This window comes from Rattus norvegicus, chromosome 15, assembly GCF_021556685.1.
Source record: "Rattus norvegicus strain SHRSP/BbbUtx chromosome 15, alternate assembly SHRSP_T2T, whole genome shotgun sequence".
Taxonomy (NCBI): domain Eukaryota; kingdom Metazoa; phylum Chordata; class Mammalia; order Rodentia; family Muridae; genus Rattus; species Rattus norvegicus.
In genome coordinates this window covers 23607657-23628463 of record NC_141548.1, presented here as the reverse complement: position 1 = coordinate 23628463, position 20807 = coordinate 23607657, and the positions used below count along the sequence as shown (strand labels likewise).

Sequence of the window (20807 nt, the reverse complement as noted above, 5' to 3'; positions counted from 1 at the left end):
CTCGGGGAGGGGGGAGATATCATTTTAAAAGTGAGCAAATACCATAAAGTCTAGAGTGTTGGATGCCAGACTCTCTGGAAAAGAGACTGCTGAACAGAGAGAGGCACCCACCCGTTTTATTTAGGGATCAAGTTCTTCCAAAAATCGCTCTCTCAACCTCGAGTCAACCTGCTTATAATTCGAGCCTTCTATAAGGACGCTGGAGAACCAAATTCCTGTTTAATCAGAATGCAAACATTTTAGGTGTATCTTGCTATCTGACCACAGCTCCTAAAAAAAATGAGCTTTTTCTCCTTCCTTCCTTCCTTCCCCGTGTTCTCTTCTTTCTTTTCTAATAAATAACCAACGGTTTAAAGTTGTCCCCAGTACAAATAGGGAGCATTACATTCTCTGACTTTGTGAACGCCCAGCTTCCAGTAAGGTGCAGGACTCAGCAGCTCCTAGAGCAGAATGAATATGAGGCCCCCTTTGTTCTCTCCCCTCTAGAGGTCTATCTCATTAGGATAACGGGTCCTTTACCCAGAGCTAAAGCAGTTACTGGTGCTATAAACAAGACCTAAACTGTCACCTGCATGGACTCAGGCAAGGGGGTGTCTCCATCCCTAGGAAGAGTTTTTGGTTTGAACTGATAAACTAAAAATATGTTGTTATATTCTCTGGTGGTATAGTGTATCATCCAAAGCATTTTTCCTAAGAAGGAAATGGTAAGCCCTTGATAAACGAAATTAAACTCTACTCTCAAAGATAAAGGGCTACAATGAGAACTCTCTCCTACTGTAAGATCCGGGTGCTAATCTCGGCCTCCCCGAGGTAGAATTCCCAAACTGCTGAATGCATTCCATGCTTCTCGGACCTTGTTTTGGAAAAGGACACGGGGTTCATCTCCAGAGGGTGAGTGGTTTGCCTTATCAACCTTCCAGTGGGGCCTCAGAGATCTTTAACCCTTTAAGCAATGCCATTGAAGTCTTGAGAACACCCAGAGGCATGTCCCGGGTATCAACATTCTCAGGAGGGGACAAAGCAAGAAGGAGGAGGAGGAGGAGGAGGAAGAGGGGGAGGAGGAGGAGGAGGAGGGGGAGGAAGAGGAAGAGGAGGAGGAGTTCTCATATTGACAAAGCAGAGAAGGACTAAGGCAGTAGTTCAGTTTGGATGAGATTGGAGATCTGAAAGGTAAGCTGAACAAGTTCCCTGTACTACCCGAGGCCTGGCCTCCTTACCCTTCTCCCGGGATGCTCAGTGACTAGAAGAGGTCCAGCTTCTTCGAACAATGCTGTTATTCTCTCACATTAACAGATATTTTAAAACCCCATCTTATCTTTCCTTTCTACATAAAAAAGTGGTTACCTAAACTCAATGCTGTCTCCAGGCTGCTGGCAAGGAAGCCACAGGGCCATCAAACTTTAAGGGGACTTTCTTTCCAACCCTTTATTGCTCCAGCAATAAAGTTATACAATACAAAACAGTTACACCATGAGAGAATATCCAAAGAATACGGAATCTCTGAAATGATCCTTCTTCAATCCCTCCTAAAAGGAAGTCTTTTTCTTTGGAAATGAAAGGAAGGGAAAGAAGGGAGGGAGGGAAAGAAAAAGGAAGAAAGGCACACTACTATTTGTTTTAAATATTTAATGCAGTTTTATTGAAAATGTAAAAATATTCTGGTGGCATTTGTCTCGCTGTCGGGCACATAAATCCAAAATTTGAAACCCACTTTTGGTTGTCTCTGGGTGGATTCTTTTCAAGAGAGTGGCTTTCCTCTCACTTCCTGTCATGTCATCATCATTGAGGTTCCTGGTCAGTCTTAAGTCAGGATGCCCCCCTCCAAACCTCAGTACTTATAGAACCCTGGACTGCTTTTGTCAAAACAAAACAAAACAAAACAAAACAAAACAAAACAAAACAACAAAAACCCAAAACCAGAGAATGGGAGACTGTTACTAGGGCTGGCACAATGCTAGAGTAGAGTCAACACCTTGGAAATGAGAGGCAAAGCTTTGGACTCTGAAGTATCCTTTTACGGATGCAGGAAGTCCCAACGGTGCAGTGCCTTGCTCAAGGGCCTAGCACTAGTGTGGGATGGAGTGGGGATTAGAACCCGTTGAAGGAGCAACGAATGCTGGGATGCTGGACATCACCACAGCAGCAGAGACAGATGCGCTCCAGGGACTAGACAGAATCTCGTGCCTGAGACTAGCTACATTTTATTCCAGAAAGTACTGCCATCTGCTTTTTGTCATTTTATTTTCACTCTCCTGCCTCAGACAGAGCGATGGACATAGAGACATGTTTCCCAACTGTAAAGAAATTGCAACAAAATGGAGACCATAAAAATCAATTTACAGCCTGTGACCCCAGTGCCCCAGGGAGGTGGGTGGGGGGACACCTAAGGAGGGAGAGCTACCACATCTCAAGGAACTGCCAACACTAGACATTACTGCAGTCTAAAGCATTTCACCCCAGCACTGGCAGACCTTAGGACTTCGCAAGAGAAGCAAGAAATGAAGAGTTAGAGTGTGTGGAAAGTGTCCAATTTAAAAATGTTGAGGCAAATGTACCAATGTATGGGTCAAACCAATAGACAAACAAACAAACAATAAGTAATAGGCCTTCTGGGATCCAGGAAGTTGTCATCCTTAAGGGAGGTCGCAGAGCCAGCCATCTAGCCTGAGGATCGTACAAGAAACGAAAATGCCGTAGCTGAGACCTCGGTGACAGAGGAAAGAGGCACTGTCCCCAGGGCTCACACTGCTCTCAGAACCTAGTGCTACTTGGCAGTCATGGATGTGCAGGGCTCACTGAACACGCTGGACATCCACTCTCTGACTTCCATATTCTGCCGGGCCTTCTGTCTCCTCTTTTCCAAAGAAACATGATTCCAGTGGCGGCATCTTTAGTTTATAATCGACGCGCCAACGGGGGAAGAACTGTGCTCTTAGACTTTTCAAAACCTACCTTAATAAGGATTCTTAAACGCTTCGACCTCCCTTCTAGCCCCCTAACCAAAAGTAGGGGAGAAGAAAGGTTAACAGGAAATGGGGGGTGTGGATCTGTTTAGACATAATGTTTTGGGTCGATTCCAAACTCGAAGCAGCAGCAGCTGGATCCAGAAGAGATTATGAGGCTCTGCCGAATTTGCTTGAGTCTGTGGAAGTGGCAAGAAGCAGCCAGAATCCCACAAGAAGATCAGTGAAGACCAGCACAGTGTTGCAAGGTGAACCAATGCAAGACCATCATTCACTGTCCCTGTCCGGGTTCTACTTAGAATCTTTCCAAACGTCATGCGTCCTCTCAAGTGTCCGCCTCAGTAAAACATCCTCTCATAAGACAGCTTTCAGAAAAACACTTGTGGACACAGCTGAGTGTCCAAAGAAACCACATCACCGTAGACTGGAATCCATATGTTGTGATGTGCACCTAACATATATGAGTTGCTAAGATGTGTGACCCATGTCGTCATGCACAAGAGTCTTCTCACATAGATCACCTGTGGTCCGCCTGTCATTCTCGTTTAGGAAAAAGAAAAATGTTGACCTTACAAAAGATTTTATTTGTTTATTTATTGTGCCTAAAATTTGTTTGCAGGGGAGAAGCAACCCCTTTCTGTCATTTTGTTTCCTGCTATCGATTAATTTTTGTGTGTATATGGAACTGCATATGGGTGCATGTGTGTAACTGTGCACGCATGAAGGCCCAGAGGTTGACATCAAATACCATCCTCTGTTGTTTGCTGCCATTTTGTTTTATTTTGGGAAAGAGTCTCTCACTGGACCTGGAACTCACTGATTGATTGACAAAGCTGATGAACCACTGAGCTCTTAGGAACCACCTGCTTTCACCTTTCTATACTTGGGTTACAGATGTGCTGGGGGTTTGAACTGAGGACCTAGTGCTTGCATGGCAGGCACTTTTACCACTAAATCATCTCCCAAGCCTTGAATTCCTTCCTCAGTTCAACCCATGAGCTAGGACATTGCCTTTGAAAGGAGGACGTGTAATTTCATTTTGGCAGCCTAATCTGCACATAATGATCAAAGTAACCAGCATAGTGCTTCTTTATGTTTCTATTTTGTCTGAATTTTCTGCAGGAGTGGTAATTATTTTTGTACAAAATCAAACTGTCACCTGAAGTGCTCGGGATAGCCTTTGGGTGACTTAAGAAGTCACCCAAGAGGGGGTTGGGGACTTAGCTCAGTGGTAGAACGCTTGCCTAGCAAGCGCAAGGCCCTGGGTTCAGTCCCCAGCTCCGGAAAAAAAAGAAAAGAAAAGAAAAACAAACAAACAAATAAACAAGAAGTCACCCAAGAGCTAGGAAGAGCCTGACTACCGGGTCAGCACCCAGAGTTCATTGTCAACCTTGGCCTTGAACTTAGCTTCTGAGCGCAGTTTACCTCTTACGTTAAGATGGATGCGGTGACGCATGGGTATCAAGGTAACCGACCAGCTTCGTGGTGTCGTGTGGCACGGAGCAGGTTGTGAACAGGAGGAAGCTGTAGTATCTGTGGGCAGTCCTCTTTCATGTACCTCCTAGGCTCTGTGAGAACTGTGGAAAACTGATGAACGTTAAGTCATGTGTGCTCACAAGACCCATGTATCCAGTGAGCACCGGGCAGCTGACAGCTCCATCTTGTCTCTCCCGGTGATGTAGGAGACTTTCACGCACGCTTTCAGAATTCAACGTTGTGTTTGGTTCTGTGTGAGGTGTCATTTTCAAAAGGATCAGGGGGTTAAGGTTTCGGAATTGCTTGCAAGTTCAATTGCTTTCATGTCTCCAGATTCAAGAATCAGGCATCATTGAGTTCCCTGGGGCTCTTCCCCCACCCCCCCCCCTTGGGGCTCTTTAGCACAGAAACAAACTTCCGCAGCAAACTTGAACCTTGGGCTAAAAATCATGACGCTTTCACCAGTGCTCTGCAGCGTAAATATTCAGAAAACACTCGTTATACTCGGTTACGTGCTTGCTCCCCTTTTGAAAAATGGCCGCAGTTCGATAGAATACAATTCGAAACAATACCTCGATTGCTCGACTGGATTAAATCTACAAATCTTCTGCAGTCTGCCACGAGTCTGTTCATGTTACTGCGGTGTAGAATTTGCATTCTTATTTATTATGCCGGTCACATTTTCACTTTTCTTCTTTTCTTAAGAAATGTAGTTCGGCGACTAAAGACTCCGCCCACTAAAGACTCCGCCCACTGTTAGAAGCTTATCCCAGCCCTCTCTGGGCTTTGGCTTCTGGCCTGGCCTGTTGTGGTTTGCCTCCTACAGCCTTGTCCACCCACACCACTCTCTGACCCTGGCTTGATACTGACTAGATAGCGAGCCCTGATGTTTATTGAGCACTTACTATGCCTGTCACCGCACTAAGTACGCATTCTGTCACCCAACCCTTGTAAATCCCGATGAAATTGTTCCCACTTAACAGAGCAGCAAAGAGAGACTCAGAGAGGTGAATGCAATTGCGCATTGTGTTTTGGGACTTCGTTCATCCGCTGAGTCGCACACATTCTTCACGGTAGAGTTCACGGAGATGGGAGATCACGCGTGATGGAGGTGCCCTTCTCGGCTTTCTCCTTAGTCCAAAGTGTCTCTACCGTCATCAGTTCACCTTTGTCACCTTAACTATCTTCCTCTTTTATCAAATGCCTTCAGGGCTGGGAGTGTTGCATTTGAATGTCCACAACGCCCTGTTGGCGGTAGTGAATGAACTGGGAAGTCCTCAAGTGTATCTCTCTGATCTTTACAGCCTCCAATCCGAGCAGCAATGGCCGGAGGTCCTCTTGGAAGTTCTCTACCGGATGTGCTGAAGTGGACTCCTGTGTGTGTGTGTGTGTGTGTGTGTGTGTGTGTGTGTGTGTTACATGTACGTGTTCTCACACGTGAGTGCATGTGGTTGGGGATCTCAGAGGTCCACACCCAGTGTGTTCCACTATTGCTTTTCCCTTGATCTATTTATCTTGTGACAGAGGTTCTCCTTAAATCTGCTGCCCACTGACTGGGTTAGATTGGCTGCCTAGTGACCACAGAAGATCCAGAATCTGTCTGTCTGTCTGCCTTCACCTACCCCATATCCCGGCTCTGGGATTCAGACGTGTGCACCCTTGCCTGACTTTTTTCTTTTTAAAAACATTTATTATATATATGTACATTGTAGCTGTCTTCAGACACAGCAGAAGAGGGCATCAGATCTCATTACAGATGGTTGTGAGCCACCATGTGGTTGCTGGGATTTGAACTCAGGACCTCTGGAAGAGCAGTCAGTGCTCTTAACCTCTGAGCCATCTCTCCCCAGCCCTTTGCCTGACTTTTATGTAGGTGCTGGGAATCTGAACTCAGCTCCTCACGCTTCTGCAGCACACACCATTGGGCCACCTCTCCAGGTCTTAAAGTTGTCAAACCCTAATGCTTCGGCTCTGATAGTCAGTGCCCTGAGGAGCCCAGTGTCTTGCGCCATTCAGCACCCAAACATACCCCTTCTTCATGTTTTTCATTCTCTCCCTGAAACTTCCCCTGACATAAGCTTTGTCTAAGGGTTGTCTCTCGGTGCTCCTTCTTTTTGTTCCCTCCATGATTAAATTTGAACCAAGACCTTACGCCCTCACCTGCCTCTACCCTCCATGTCTGTTGTTATTTTCCTTAGTGGCAGCTCTCCAACATTTTAAGAAGGGAAAAACCAGGGAGAAGGAACCACAGTCTAGATGCAAAGGCTTTTAGGGTACCGGGTTTAAAGCAAAGAAAACTATCACTTGATTAAATTTTTATATTATATGTGGGCAGTGCAGGAAAATTTTATGAGTACCTTTTAAATAACTGAGAAAGTGTTGTATATATCAAATTATCCACGCATATGTATGCATTAGAGGAGAATACTACAACAGGAGACCAGATTTCACGGAGCAATCAAAATTGTTCCTCAGTCTCTTTGACTCCAAGCACTTTCTCTTCTGTTGCTCAATACATCTCCCTAATTCATCATTTCTTGGGAATGACCCCAAGCTCTCATGTATACTAAGAAGGTATTCTACACCTGAGCTATGACTCTAGAGCCTACTACTGAAGAAAAAGTCATTCTTGTTTATTTTGTTTCCTTCCTTCTTTTCTTTTTCTTTTTGTTTTGTTTTGAAGACATGGTCTCTCTATGTGTCATAATGTCTAGAACTCACTATGTAGACTAGGCTAGCCTCAAACTCACAGAGATCCCCTGGCCTCTGCATCCCAAGTGCTGGGACTAAAGCCCTGGGCTACTACACCAGATATTTGTGTTTTCCTTTTTGAGTTAAGGTCTCACTCTAACCTCAGCTAGTCCGGAACTCAAGGTGATACTTGTCTGGTCCCAAAGCAACCCAAGACTCACTCATTACCTATGGCTCCTCCCAGCACGTCTCACCAGACCCCCTACCCTAAACCTCCTCCAGTCCGGGCTTCTCTTTCCTTCCTCTGGTTTCTCTTTCCTACATAAACCAGTCATTTTGGCCACTAGCTCTCAGGACTCCTCCCTTGGTGCCTATTAACATATTAAAGCATATGCTGGCCTGCTTTCCCAGAATCATTCCGTAATCTGTGTGACTCCTTTCAGCACTTCTCACCCCGCCCCCTCCCCACTTTAGCCTCACCCTCCCAGGGGCGGGGCTTCTTCCCTTTTCCTTCTCCATCCCGCACCCCCAGGCCGATCCCTATATAACTCAGCCATTTTGGCTATGTCACTCTCTTGACCTCTTGGTCTCTATGTTTTGGCTGCTTCTCTTGGTCTGCCACTACTCTCTTGATCCCTCCCAGCTCCCTCCATGAGCGGAGGCTCATGGTCTGGTTTAGTCTGCTAGCCACGTTTAGCCCGGACTCTTCTCTCTGCCTGTTTTCTCTCTTATTATCTACAATTAAAAACAATAAAAAATTTCTTTGTACTTTAGGAGTACTTCCTCCCCCCCCCCCCCCCCGTCTCTCCCTCCTTCCGTCCTTCCCTCCCTTTTTTTTTTTTCCAACGGCCAGGTATATTCTGCCGGCCCGGTTCAGTCTAGACTCTTCTGGATGCCTCTAGCTGTTCTTACATATCTGTAATAAAACCCTTTCCACAAGCTTGACCTAGGAGTCCACATTTTCATTTGGTCCTCCCCATGCCACTCCTCATTCACACCCCCCCTTCCCTACCCCATGCTAGGATTACACCCCATCACAGCAGACTAGGAACGGGCCCTTCATACTACAGTCTCTCCCTCCCCCCCATATCCCAGGAGTTACCACTCATTCCACTAATTCGAAACACTTTTGGCATAGTGGTTTAAGCACAGAGCTACGTTTCTTACACAGTAAGCACTTAAAAGAGGTTTGAAGACCCAGCAGGGCTGGGACCAAGCTACTCTTAGTTTTCTGTGGCTTTATTCTTCTTATCACCTCATGACCTTCGGATTCACTTCTTAGAATCCAGCCCACAGTCTCAGAAGAGAAGAAAGACATTGACAGGTAAAAACATTGGAGGAACATGCATTCTGAGGGAGCATGTCATATTTGTGTGGGCGAAGCCTTTCTGGTGTCCTCACCTAGCAATCTACTGGGTATGACTCAGACACTGAAAGAAGGTGTCACGGGTGGGCAGTGACTGGGTGAGGTGGGGGTTGGGGGGCGAGGAAGCCTGCTGGTCTGCGCACCTCACTCTACCACCTCAAATGACCTTTGCTCTTCATTTCATTGAAGTCCTTTCATTATTTACCGTCCTGAGAAGACTCTGGATGTCCCTCCCGGTCTGCATCTTCCTCCAAGGCCCTCTGACAGAAATCTCTCCTGAGATCAACCACTGTTTCTGCCACACACAGAACTCCTCAGTACGCTACGGCTAATTATGTGTGTTGTCTCCTTGTGTGTAATTCAGTGTCTGAGGGGACAAGGAATGTGACCTATTCATCTTTGTATTTAGAAAGCAGCTCAGCACAGAGTAGGTATTCAATAAATGTTGGATGGAGCCATGCATATTCTGTAATATTCCGTCTGGAACACAAAACTCCTGCAGAGCCCACGCTGTCCATAATGGCCCCTCTGATCCATGGTGAAGGGAAACATCTGCAGTCCACTGTGAATATTGGCTGCTGTCTTCTGTCCTCGGCCAAGGCAGGGACATCTGTGGTGGCGGCGTGACGATCTCCCCCCATGCTTTTCATGTCTCTGCTCAAAAATGCAGCTGTTCCTTGGGTGGGAAAGAAAGAACACTGGAAATCAGACAAAACAACAACGGGTTCAGCAGGGGATTTGGGGCTTAAGAACCTCAAAATTGTGTTACAGCATAAAACACAGCTATACCAATGCCAATGGGTAGCACGGATCAGCAGCTCCGCGTGTGCCAGACACTGCACTTTCTATACATCGCCATCTGCCAACTTCTCAGGAAAACACACTGTATTCATCTATGATGTCAAAAAAAAAAAAAAAAAAAAAGTCTCAGAATGCAAGTCTCGCAAGGTTCCATAGCTTATAAATGGCCTATGAGGGAGAGGTACGAGCTCATACTCATATTTCCAGATAAGAAAACCAACCGGAAGTCAAGTGCTTTGTGCAGAGCAGAATGTTTGGCCTTTAGGAGGAAGGGATCTTGGTTAGATTGTGAGCATCTGAGTCCCCAGGCTGTCATTTGTCTAGGTGTTGGTAGAAGTTGTTTAGTTTCCACGGTGTCCCTTTATCTGTAATATAGAGACAACAGTTGCTTTAGAGTTCATGAAAACACCAGGTTTAAGTGCAATGGCAGAGTCCTGCCTAGCAACAGGTCCAGAACAAACATTCAATAGCTCTGAGTCAGGGTTGCTACTCACTCCTCTGACATGGCAGCCATAGCATAGGCCAGCACACCCTTGATGTTCAACGAATCTAGTTGATGAGAGATGTAGTTTGGTCATTCTGGAGACAAGTTTAAAAAAAAAAAAACAAACAAAACAAACCACTTTCTCACTCCCAGTCACAAAAAAGAACCCCTTAGGTTTTGCAACCCCAGTCATGGGAGAGAATACGTTGGAAATACAAGGAGCCTTGCAGAATTTCTTTTCCACTTCCAACCTTGATAGGACAGTAATTTTGGAACCAATTTGAAAAGGGCCTTTCATCCTGAGCTCTGTGGATGGCCATTGATATCTCAAATTCATTTTGTCTAGGACACATTTCCCCCACAGTGGTACCATCTTCAAAGGGGTAATCTAGCGCAGGCTCCTTGGTATTCACACCCTTATAAAGAGTCCTGCTACACTGGGTCTAAATGATCTCTGCACAATCTGTGAAACACAGTGCAAGCAGCATCCGGTGACTTCTGAGGCAAGGTCGGAGGTAGACCAGTAGCCTCTACCCTGCATCTTCAGAAAGTTCTTTGTGGTCCAGGCATGGTGGTACACACCTTTAATCTCAGGCAGATGCAGCAGAATCTCTGAGTTCAAGGAGAGCCTGGTCTACAAATCAGGAGTTCCAAAACAGCCAGGGCTGCACAGAGAAACCTGACTCGAACAAAGCAAAAAGAAAAAAACAAAACACAAGTTCTCTTTGTGTGTACCAGCTCCCTGTACCAACAATTAGCTGCTACCAGGCTGTGGGAATATACCAAGCTACCAAAACTGAGAAAGGAGATACCTGGCCACTTCTGGGAATCCCGCTATCTATGGGATCTAAACACAGGAAGAAGGACATTCAATTCAGGTGATCATTCAGGTGATAGTCACCACAGTCGCCACCTGAGGACAACTACCCAGCTATGCCCAGTCTACCTGCAGAACCATGAGAGGCAGCAACCAATTGTTCATTCTACTCTGCTCTGTTTGAGGGTTACCTACTACAAAGCAGTAGAGGACAGAAAGCTGTTGGTGCTGTTATAGCACAATCAGTGCAACTTATGTGAGGATGGGAGGCTGTTTCACTCCAGGAAAGGTGGAGGTGAATGTGCAAACTAAACTCCTCAGGAGATAGAGATGGTTTGCAAACTTTTTACAATTCTGTTTACATTTCTTTCTTCCTTTGTTTGTTCTTTCTTTGTTTCTTTGTTTCTTTTGTTTGTCTGTTTCTTTGTTTCTTTGTTCTTTCTGTTTCTTTGTTCTTTCTTTGTTTCTTTTTTGTTTCTTTGTTTCTTCCTTCCTTCCTTCCTTCCTTCCTTCTTTCCTTCCTTCCTTCCTTCTTCCCTTCTTTCCTTTCTTTCTGTTTGTTGTTGTTCTTTTTTGGCACAGGGTTTCTTTGTGTAGCCCTGGCTATCCTGAACTCCCTCTGTAGACCAAGCTGGCCTGACCCAGAGGATCACCTGCCTCTGGAGTGCTGGGATTAAAGGCATCACAGCCAGCTCTGCTTTTTCCTCTTTTCTATCCCCAGTGCTTAGAGCCATGCTTACTACAAGTCTGTGATCAAACTCTTGTTGAATTCATGAAGGAGGAGGAGGAGAAGGAGGAGGAGGAGGAGGAGGAGGAGGAGGAGGAGGAGGAGGAAGAGATTATAACAGGAGTCAAGTAAAAATAATCTAATATGATGATACTCATGATATATTGTTTTAAAAACTAGTTAAAGAAAAACAGACTATAGTCAGGCAGTGGTGACAAAGTCTTTAATTCCAACACTGAGGAGGCAGAGGCAGGTGGATCTCTGAGTTTGCGGCCAGCCTGGTCTACAGAGTAAGTTCTAGGAGAACTAGGGCTACACAGAGAAATCCTGTCTTGAACCCGCCCCCTCAATAAATCAGACTGTAAACTATTAAGTACTGGATTGTTCTAGTTAAAAGTGTTTCAGACTTATTTATTTTACATGGGTGAGTGACTGTGCTTGTATATATGTGTGTATATGTATGTCTGCATATCACATACATACCCTTAGGGTCTGAAAAGGGTATCAGATCCTTTGGAACTGGGGTTATGGACAATTGTGAGCTGCCATATGGGTGCTTGGAACCAAACTTGGGTCTCCTGAAATAGCAACAAGTGCTCTTAACCACGGAGCTGCCTTCCCAGCCGCTGTTTAAAATTTTGATATGTATACTTGCAAATTATGTGGCCAACAGCATTTTATCAGGAAATAGTTTACAAGAAAGGTTTACAAGAGCGCTCCCCCCACCCCACATGTTTTCTACATTGAAAAAGAAAGAAAAGAATAATGTTAGTATTATCATCTGGAAAAGCAAGTCTTAGATAAAGCCCAGAACTCAAAACATTGACATATCTATTTTTTTTTAAATAAATGTATCGTCTAAAAACCTACAAAATTAAAGGCCTTGAGTTCTTCTCGATTAAATCTGTCATGGGCGTTGCTCTGCGCAGCTTGCCTATCTCACAGTAGAGCTACTACATTGCTCTCCTGCCTGTAGGACTGGGAGAGAACATAGGAGTCACACAATCGTCCCCAGATAACCTGTGATCGTCACTCTTGGAAATCAAATCTACAGGGGCTGATGACTGCGAGATTCACAGACAATCGGACAATTGTAAGACGGAGTGCTCCTCTTGCTTCGAGCTTAGCTTTCCAAACACACCAGGAAAGCCCATGTTTATAATTATGTAGAAAGAAACTTTCTAGCCCACGGCCGGAAATGAAAGTTTACGGTCACAACTTCTCATGCGTGTTTGTCTCTCGAGTTCTCATGAGAATGTCAGTGCTCTGAAACTCACCAGGCTATGAGGAAAATCGTGACCTCTTCCATGAAGGCATCCGGACAGAGCATCCCCGTTCTGAATGCATTCTTAGCACAGGAGGACATTCCTTATTGCACCTTCTCCTCTGTACTACTCAGCTTGCTCTAAAGGACTGGAACTGAAAGAATAAACACAACAAAGGGTGAATTCTTCAGATTGTGCTACATGATATAGCGGCCAATAAGAAAATGGCTAGAGAGGCTGAGCATCCAGTCCCCACTCAGCCCACGAGGCTGTATGTGGCTGACACTGAGGGCCTGAAGCATTCCCAGAGAGGCTAAAGAACCTCGTCTCTGACGTCAGCCAAGAACGGAAGCAGTAGCAGCCATGGTGGTGGCAGCAGAGGGTAGATAAATTAGACAGCAAAATACAAACAGGGCAAATGCACTTGGCCAGAAAGATAGAAGCCAATGTGAAGGCAAGTAAGCAAAGACTTCCTTCCTCTTCACTCCTTTTTTTTTTTTAAGTTTTATTTATTTATTTATTTTATATGAGTACACTATCACTGTCTTCAGACACACCAGAAGAGAGAATTGGATCCATTACAGATGGTTGTGAGCCACCATGTGGTTGCTGGGAATTGAACTCAGGACCTCTGGAAGAGCAGTCGGTGCTTTTTTTTTTTTTTTTTTTTTTGGTTCTTTTTTTTCAGAGCTGGGGACCGAACCCAGGGCCTTGCGCTTCCTAGGTAAGCGCTCTACCACTGAGCTAAATCCCCAGCCCCCAGTCGGTGCTCTTAACCACTGAGCCATCTCTCCAGCCCTCCTCTGCACTCCTTAAAGATGCTACCCACACTCAGGGTACGTCTTCCACTGTGCCATCCAATCAGAATAAATCCTTTACAGGCATACCCCATGGCGTATCTTTTAGTTGATTCCTGATCAGTCAAGTTGAGCCACGATTAGCCATCACATCCTCCAAGACTCACTGTGGTGAGCGGAGGCTGCCAACTTATGTGATATTGTGCTGGCCATGATAAATGAGGCTGCAGAGTGGAGATGCTCAAGGGAATGAATGTTAGGAGCTCCACTGTCTTAGAGTGTGGTAGTGTCCTGTTGCTGTGACTAAACACCTTATGAAATCAACTTAGAAAGTTGATGTTGCCCCTTAAGTTCAGTAGTTTCAGACCATAGTCAGTTGGGCCTGTTGCTTTGGTAAATGTGGCAACACAGGCCATTATGGAAGGGAGCATGGGGCAGAGCAAAGCAGCTCACTTCGTGGCACAGAGGAGCAAAAGGGGAGCAAAGAATAGCACTTCCAGAAAGTCATCGAAGAGGGCACCCTCAGTGTCCTTTCTTCCACTTGGCCCTACCTCCTAAAGATTCCACCATCATCCAACAGACTGAGGGCCAGACCTTTAACACTGGTCTTTGGGGACATTTATGGGTTATTCTGCTACATCTTTATCAGTACCCAAGCTTTGAGCATAGCACAGTGAAGGTACTTGTATTTCTGTTGCAGTGTATAGGATCTCAGGTAGACAGGCCTGAAAGCTAGGCATGTTAGCTGGCCTCATGACACACAGACAAGAGTTATCTGAAGGGAGGGAAACTTAACTGAGAAAATATTTCCATAGGATTCTGTTGTAAGGCATTTTCTTAATAAATGATGAGGGAAGACCCAGGCCATTGTGCCATCCCTGGGCTGGTTCTATAAGAAGCCGGGAAGCAGCACCCCTCCATGGACTCTGCATCAGGATCCTGCCCTGTTTGAGTCCCTGGCCTGACTTTCTTTGGTGATGAACAGTGATGTGGAAGTGGAAGTGGAATAAACCCTTTCCTCCCCAAATTGCTTTTTTGGTCAAGGTGTTTTGTTGAAGCAATAGAAACCCCAACTAAGACAACTGGGGTTTAGTGACAGCTATGGTCACTCAAACGGACGGTGTTATCTTCTGAGGTTACTTGGCTGCTGCCTAGGACATATGGACACATGGCCCCTCAAGGGAGACTTTGTTCTTGGTTTGTATCGGGACTCCTGATAGCATGGAGAGGCCGTTGGTCTCTAAAAGCAAGTGACCCAAGATAACCAGTTGGAAGCGATCACATCATGAGCTAGCCTTGGGTATATACAGCATTGATTCTTTTGTACTCCGTTTTCTCTGAATGGTAGGCAGAACAAATAGTCCCCTACAAAGACAACATTATAATCCCCAGACCTGTAAATATGTTACCTTATCTGGGAGAATGGATTTCACAGATGTGATTAAGTTTAGGACCCGTGGGGAGAATCTCCTGCATCATCTAGGTGGACACAATATAATCCCAACAGCCCTTACAACAGGCATCCAAAGGGGTCAGAATCTGATAAAGAGATGGTGAAAGAGACACCAGAATGATGCTAGCCACGAGCCCAGGAATGCAGGCAGCCTCTCAAAGCTGGAGAAGGCAAGGAAACAGACCCACAAAGGAAAGCTCTTTGAAGGATTTTGTCCTGCTGAGACCCATTTTGGAACTTCGACCTTTAAACTGTAATACATCTGTGTCATTTCAAGATGTGTTGGCTATTCGGCACAGTAGCTATGAAAAACCGGTGTACCCAGATTCAGGCAGAAACACACATCCCCCTGTCTCTAGGGTGGAAAAGTACCAATTGTTGTGTTTAAGAACATGTGGGGGGTCAGGATCTGAGGCTCACACTTGTAATCCCAGCATTTGGGAAGCTGGGGCAGGTAGGAGGCTGAAGTGAGTTTGAGGCCAGTCCGGGATATTGAGTGAGACTCTCTTATCTCAACATATGAACTTGGGTGATATATTAAAAATGCTATACTAAAGATGGCCAGTGGTGGCCAAGAACAAGGCTTGCTCTCATAGTTGCCACTGCAGACACCTACATGAGGTCTTAGATTAACAGCTTCCACACAGACACAAAGGATTTGCATTGTTTAAGCCGTCCTTTGTGGTACTTTGCCGTGGTAACCTTAGAAAGCTAAGACAAAAGGTCTGTCTATACATCTGAAAACAGCTGTAGAAGAAGGAAGCCATGGAGGAAAGAGGAAGAAATGAAGAGGAGGGTGCTGTGTTCCTCTCAGAGCATAAACTAGTGGTTCTCAACCTGTCGGGTCTCGACCCTTAGGGGATGAATGGCCCTCTCACAGGGGTCACCTAAGACCATTGGAAAACATGGATATTTACATTATGATTCATACCTCTAGCAAAATTACAGGTATGAGGTAGCAATAAAAATAGTTTCATGGTTGGGGGAGGGGGGTCACAACGACTGTATTAAGGGGTCACAACATTAGGAAGATTGAGACCCACCGGCCTGAACATTCAGTACCTAACCCGTTCTAGTAAAAGCTTGAAGTTCAGGCAACTCTTATAAGGACAACACTGAATTGGGGCTGGCTTACTGGTTCAGAGGTTCAGTCCCTTATCATCAAGGAGGGAGAAATAGCCACATCCAGGCAGGCATGGTGCAGGAGGAGCTGAGAGTTCTACATCTTGATCCGAAGGCAGACAGGAGAAGACTGGTTTATGGTCAGCTAGGACGAGGGTCTTGAAACCCCATGCCTACAGTAATGCACTTCCTCCAACAGGGCCACACCTCCCACTCTTTGGGCCAAGCATATTCAAACCACCACACCAGCCTATGGTATCCCAGTAAACAACACAAAACGTACTCAGTCATTACGAGGATGGACTGGTTCCAGCTGAACCCCAAACCTAAGCTATCTGACTTCAAGTCTGTGTTTTTCATAAAGACAAACATACTGATGACAGTCCTGTAAAAGCTCATTTCACCGGCCTATTCATGTGTAGGTTCCAAAATATGACGAAGGAGCACACTGTTGCTGGTTTTGAGGAAGTTTTCTCTGTCGTTGCTTGTCTTGCTTCTTGCTTTGCACTCCAGTAGCTCATTTCTTCGGATACTCACTCTCCAGTCATAATTACGGCATAAGGGAAGGTCAAGAGCCAAGGTTTGCCTGCTTTCTGAAGCGCCCACAAACTGTCTCACACTGAGTTTGCCATTGAGCGTTTTAGATTGAAGAGACAAAACTTGAGAACTGCCCATCGATCAAGCCCACGTTTCAACATTGAAGTCACAAGGGAGGTTTAAAAGGAAGTAGACGGAGCTTCATTGGCTCCTTCAAAGAACCCACTTTGGTTTTCTCCGCCTAGCAAAATAATACTGTAGACCAGTGGTTCTAAATCTGCAGGTCGAGACCCCTTAGGGGGTTGTCAAATGACCCTTTTTCATAAAGGTCACATATCAGATATCCTCCATATCAGATATTAACATTATGACTCATAACAGTAGCAAAATTGCCATTATGAAGTAGCGACAAAGTAATTTTATGGTTGGGGGTCATCATAACTTGAGGGACCGTATTAAAGGGTGGCAGCCTTAGGAAGACTGAGAACCACTACTCTAGACCGAAAGGGAGCGTCTTGTTGTTAACCTTGACAGGGTTGACTGTGTGGAGCAGTCTCTGAGCTTCCATTAGTTTCTGGACATGGAGGTTCCTGGGTTTGCAGGAGTGGAAGACACAGGCTCAGAAGTCAGCTTGTAAAGGACTTCATCAGTGTAGTTAGATGTTAGTTAAAGAGGCTAATAGCTACTAGTAAGAAACTATGTGTATAAATTGCAGTTCAGTGCTAGTAACCTGAACCACAGAGGAAAAGGAAAGTGAGCAGGTTAAAGATAAATTCCTGGGGCTGGAGAGATGGCTCAGGGGTTAGGAGTGCTGACTGCTCTTCCAGAGGTCATGAGTTCAAACCCTAGCAACCACATGGTGGCTCACAACCATCTGTAATGGAATCTGATGCCTTCTTCAGGTGTGTCTGAAGATAGTGACAGCGTGTGTGTGTGTGTGTGTGTGTGTGTGTGTGTGTGTGTGTGTGTGTGTGTAAAATAAATCTTAAAAAACTTCCTGTCAAAGAATTATGGATATTCCAAGGCAGGTACGCCTCTCTAAAACTGTACTTTGCGCAAAATATATAGAGAATCAACTCTACCTAAATCTGAACAAAATTGCCTCCTTTCCTAATATCCTCTCTTCAAAGAAGGGATGTTATCTAAAATTAAAACCTGGTGTTTGCTAGCTGGGTGACCTTAGACATTTGAATCTCTCTCTGTTTCTTTCCTCAAAAATAAAAAAGGTGTGTGTTGGGAGTGGTGGTTGGGGGTGGCGGTGGTGGTAACCATAGCATTAAATATAAAGCCATACCTTATTTCAGGGATTAAGATAATGAAACACAAAAATGCCTGATAATTGTCAGGGATCCAAAGTACGCTGATTTTTTTCCCTGTAAATATATGGTTGGAGAAAACACGCAAATACTCATACGATTATAATTATTCCCCTAATTGTTCATTTAATTATAACTAGCTTGTGGAAACCCATCAGCATTTCTTTCCATAGGTGCCACTAGCCATGTATTTTGTGATCCGTAAATTGGTTACACATACACACTAGCATTTGATCCCCTGTGCTAGCAGTCACACGTGTAGGTGGATTAGTGGCTGATCCAGTTAACGTAGGAGTTGAGCTGAGTGATCCTGGGCTCCTTTCTCCTGATGGTGCTGAAAGTTGTGTGCTGGAGGCATAGCCCTCCAGGAAAGAGCCCAAGGGCTGCCTTCCAGAGTATACTGGGTCATGATGTTTGGTGGGTTGTTTTTTTCTTTTTTTTAATTTTCTAATTCCCAATTCATAAGTGAAAAGATCTTTTTTTTTTTTTACCAACTTTTATAACCGCAATAAAATTATATGCTTCATCGTGAATGTTGTTACAGATTCTCTCTAAAATCCGTTTGAACTATTAGTGAGACAACATAGCAGGACAATAATAATTAATATATATTAGCAATTAATAATAAATTATTGGGGGGCAGACAGGATGGCCTCAAAAATCACTTCTGGGATTAGCAGTGCGTTCTACCATACCAAGACCTGGGGAATCACTCTATCAGCCGAACATATCCCAGCCAGACTTAAGAGTCTCTAATGTAGAGATTGACGTTTAATTTAAATGTAACAAAGATAGCCAACACCCATTATTATTTCTCCTTAAGACTAATCCTTCAGATCCCAGAGTGTGGTAGCACATGCCCTTTATCCTAGCAGAGGCCAGGGAGATCTCAGTGGGTTCGAGGCCAGCCTAGTCTACATAGTGAGTGAGTAGTTCCGGAACAGCCAGGCCTTTTTTTAGAGAGACCTTGTCTTAAGAAAAACAAATAAATAAAACAACAAAACAAAACAACAACAACAACCGAAAAACCATTGACCAAACTAAGCAAAATTAAATTAAGTTTTAAATTTAATTTTGAAAGGCTAGTGCTTCAGCTATGCGGGATGTCACAACATTCTTACTATAAAGATAAAAACAAACAATAGAGACTGTCCTATTGGTCCCTGTAAAACGAGTGAGAGCCAGGGCAGCAAGGCTCACACCTTAGCTCGTGGTCCTTTTGTGCAGAAGGAAGGAGCTCTCTGGTTAGGTTTCATTAACTAGATGGAAGGGAGGCTCAGGTTCCTAAGGACCAGCTAGGGACTGTCTGAAGCGACCTCTCAACCTCTCTGCTCCTTTTCTCTTCAACTCAGATCCCTCCGCAAACTTCCTCCAGGCCTTACAAATCCCACTTTCTAGGAAGGCATCAAGGTAGGGGCAGCTGCTGGGCTTGGCAAACAGAGAGTTCTCGGGAGCAGAAGGAGGGCACTTTTTCTTGATTGGTGGGGAAAAACACACTCCGGGTCTACCTGCCGGCTAGATGGAATTAGCAGGGGAGGACGGGTAATCACCCTAGTCCCTGTACCCTGCAGTCTAACCTTCTAGGAGATCATCCCCCGCGGGGGGCAAAATCATTCCAGGAGCAGCTCCATCTCGGGCGGGCGGAGGAGTCTCACCTTAAGTCTTTCCATTTTATTTATTTATGACTCTGGGAGACCTGTCTGGGTTTCCAAGCGGCGGCAGACCTCAAGGGGGTGGGAACGCCCCGTGTATCGGTAGTCTCTCCTGCTGTGGATGCAGATCGGTGCGGGCCGTTCAGCGGGATCGCCCCGCAGCTTGCTGTTTATTCAAGTGTGGGTCAAGTTAGCCTCCTGGGGCACAAATCCTGCAAAACAAGTCTGCGAGCGGGGCGAGCTCTTGCAGGTAGGAGGGTGCAGCCTGAGAGCTAAAAATAACAAGGGCAGAGAAGCGGGCGTGCCGCGGTCGCTGGGGCCGCTTGCTGGAGGTGTCGGGGAACTGGGAAGCGCCCCAGCGGGTGGTGTGGAGTCGTCCGGGTGACCCTGCACCCGGCCACCCGGTGCGGGGGGTTGGGGAAAGCATTTCACTTGGTGTCTTGGTAGAGACTTCCAAGGAGTGGGGGCGGCAGCCTCTCAGAGCCTTTGGTCCCCTGTGGCCCTTCTGAGGTCTGGGGAGCAGACAGGTTTCTTTTTGTTAGCCAAGTTCAGCTGGGAGTCTGACCAGGGGAGGTCACGAAGATAGAGTGGAAAAATTGCTAGGTCTGTTAGTCTAGGCAGGGCTCGGTAGGCTCCGGACCCGATGTGTCCGGTGATGTGTCCCCTACTTGCCCAGCTTACCTGTGATCTGAGAAAGAATGCCGACATTTTCGTCCCGTCTGTCGGGAGGGTGAGGGCGCTGTGGAAGTTTGGGCTGATCCCCAAGAGCAGAGCTATTTGCCTGCTTCTATCCGCCCCTCACTTTTTCTTTACTGGCAGTTCAGGCTATAGCATCGCTTTCCTTCGATTATTTTCAGAACGCCATGAAGCAAACGTTACTCTAGGATCATAGACACTCAAGGAAACCGAGACGTTGGAAGATGAGCTACGCTACTGTGGGCTAATTTGTAGACGTATATGTCTGTGTATTCTCAGGGCCTGAGAACCCCTAAAAGAACCTGTCCCCTTGGAGGTAGCTAGTGTCTTTGTTCAGATCACAATCTTTTCGCTAGGGAGGTGACAGAAAAATCTTGCTTAGGAAAAGAATCAAGAGAATAACTTCTTCACAGCGCTATTTTCTTTATTACTCTCTCTCTCTCACACACACACACACACACACACACACACACACACACACACACACACACACCGCCCCCAGACCATTTCCCTAAACCCAGGGCTTTCAGGATCTGGAGAGAGTGCTCTTTTCCAACTCTTCATCCTGTACCTGCCTCTTTGGCGTCCTACATTCCTGCCTCAAGAAATATAAACCCCGCTGTGGTGCAAAGCCCTGTTAGAAC

The 20807-nt window shown here is 45.6% G+C and overlaps 1 long non-coding RNA gene across 3 annotated transcripts; it reads right to left on the bottom strand.

The window, feature by feature from the left end:
• Positions 1-8254: 8254 nt before the first annotated feature.
• LOC102548186 (uncharacterized) lies at positions 8255-20281 on the bottom strand. Of its 3 annotated transcripts, XR_015638287.1 has the most exons (6): positions 20149-20219; positions 12603-12744; positions 10364-10460; positions 9519-9662; positions 9286-9389; positions 8255-9172 (listed from the first exon to the last, which is right to left on the bottom strand). It is a non-coding gene; the product is annotated as an uncharacterized LOC102548186 (long non-coding RNA). The 3 variants fall into 3 exon arrangements; XR_015638285.1 differs by lacking the exon at positions 10364-10460 and having other exon boundaries at positions 20149-20281; XR_015638286.1 differs by lacking the exon at positions 10364-10460 and having other exon boundaries at positions 19471-20188.
• Between the last annotated feature and the right edge of the window lie 526 nt (positions 20282-20807).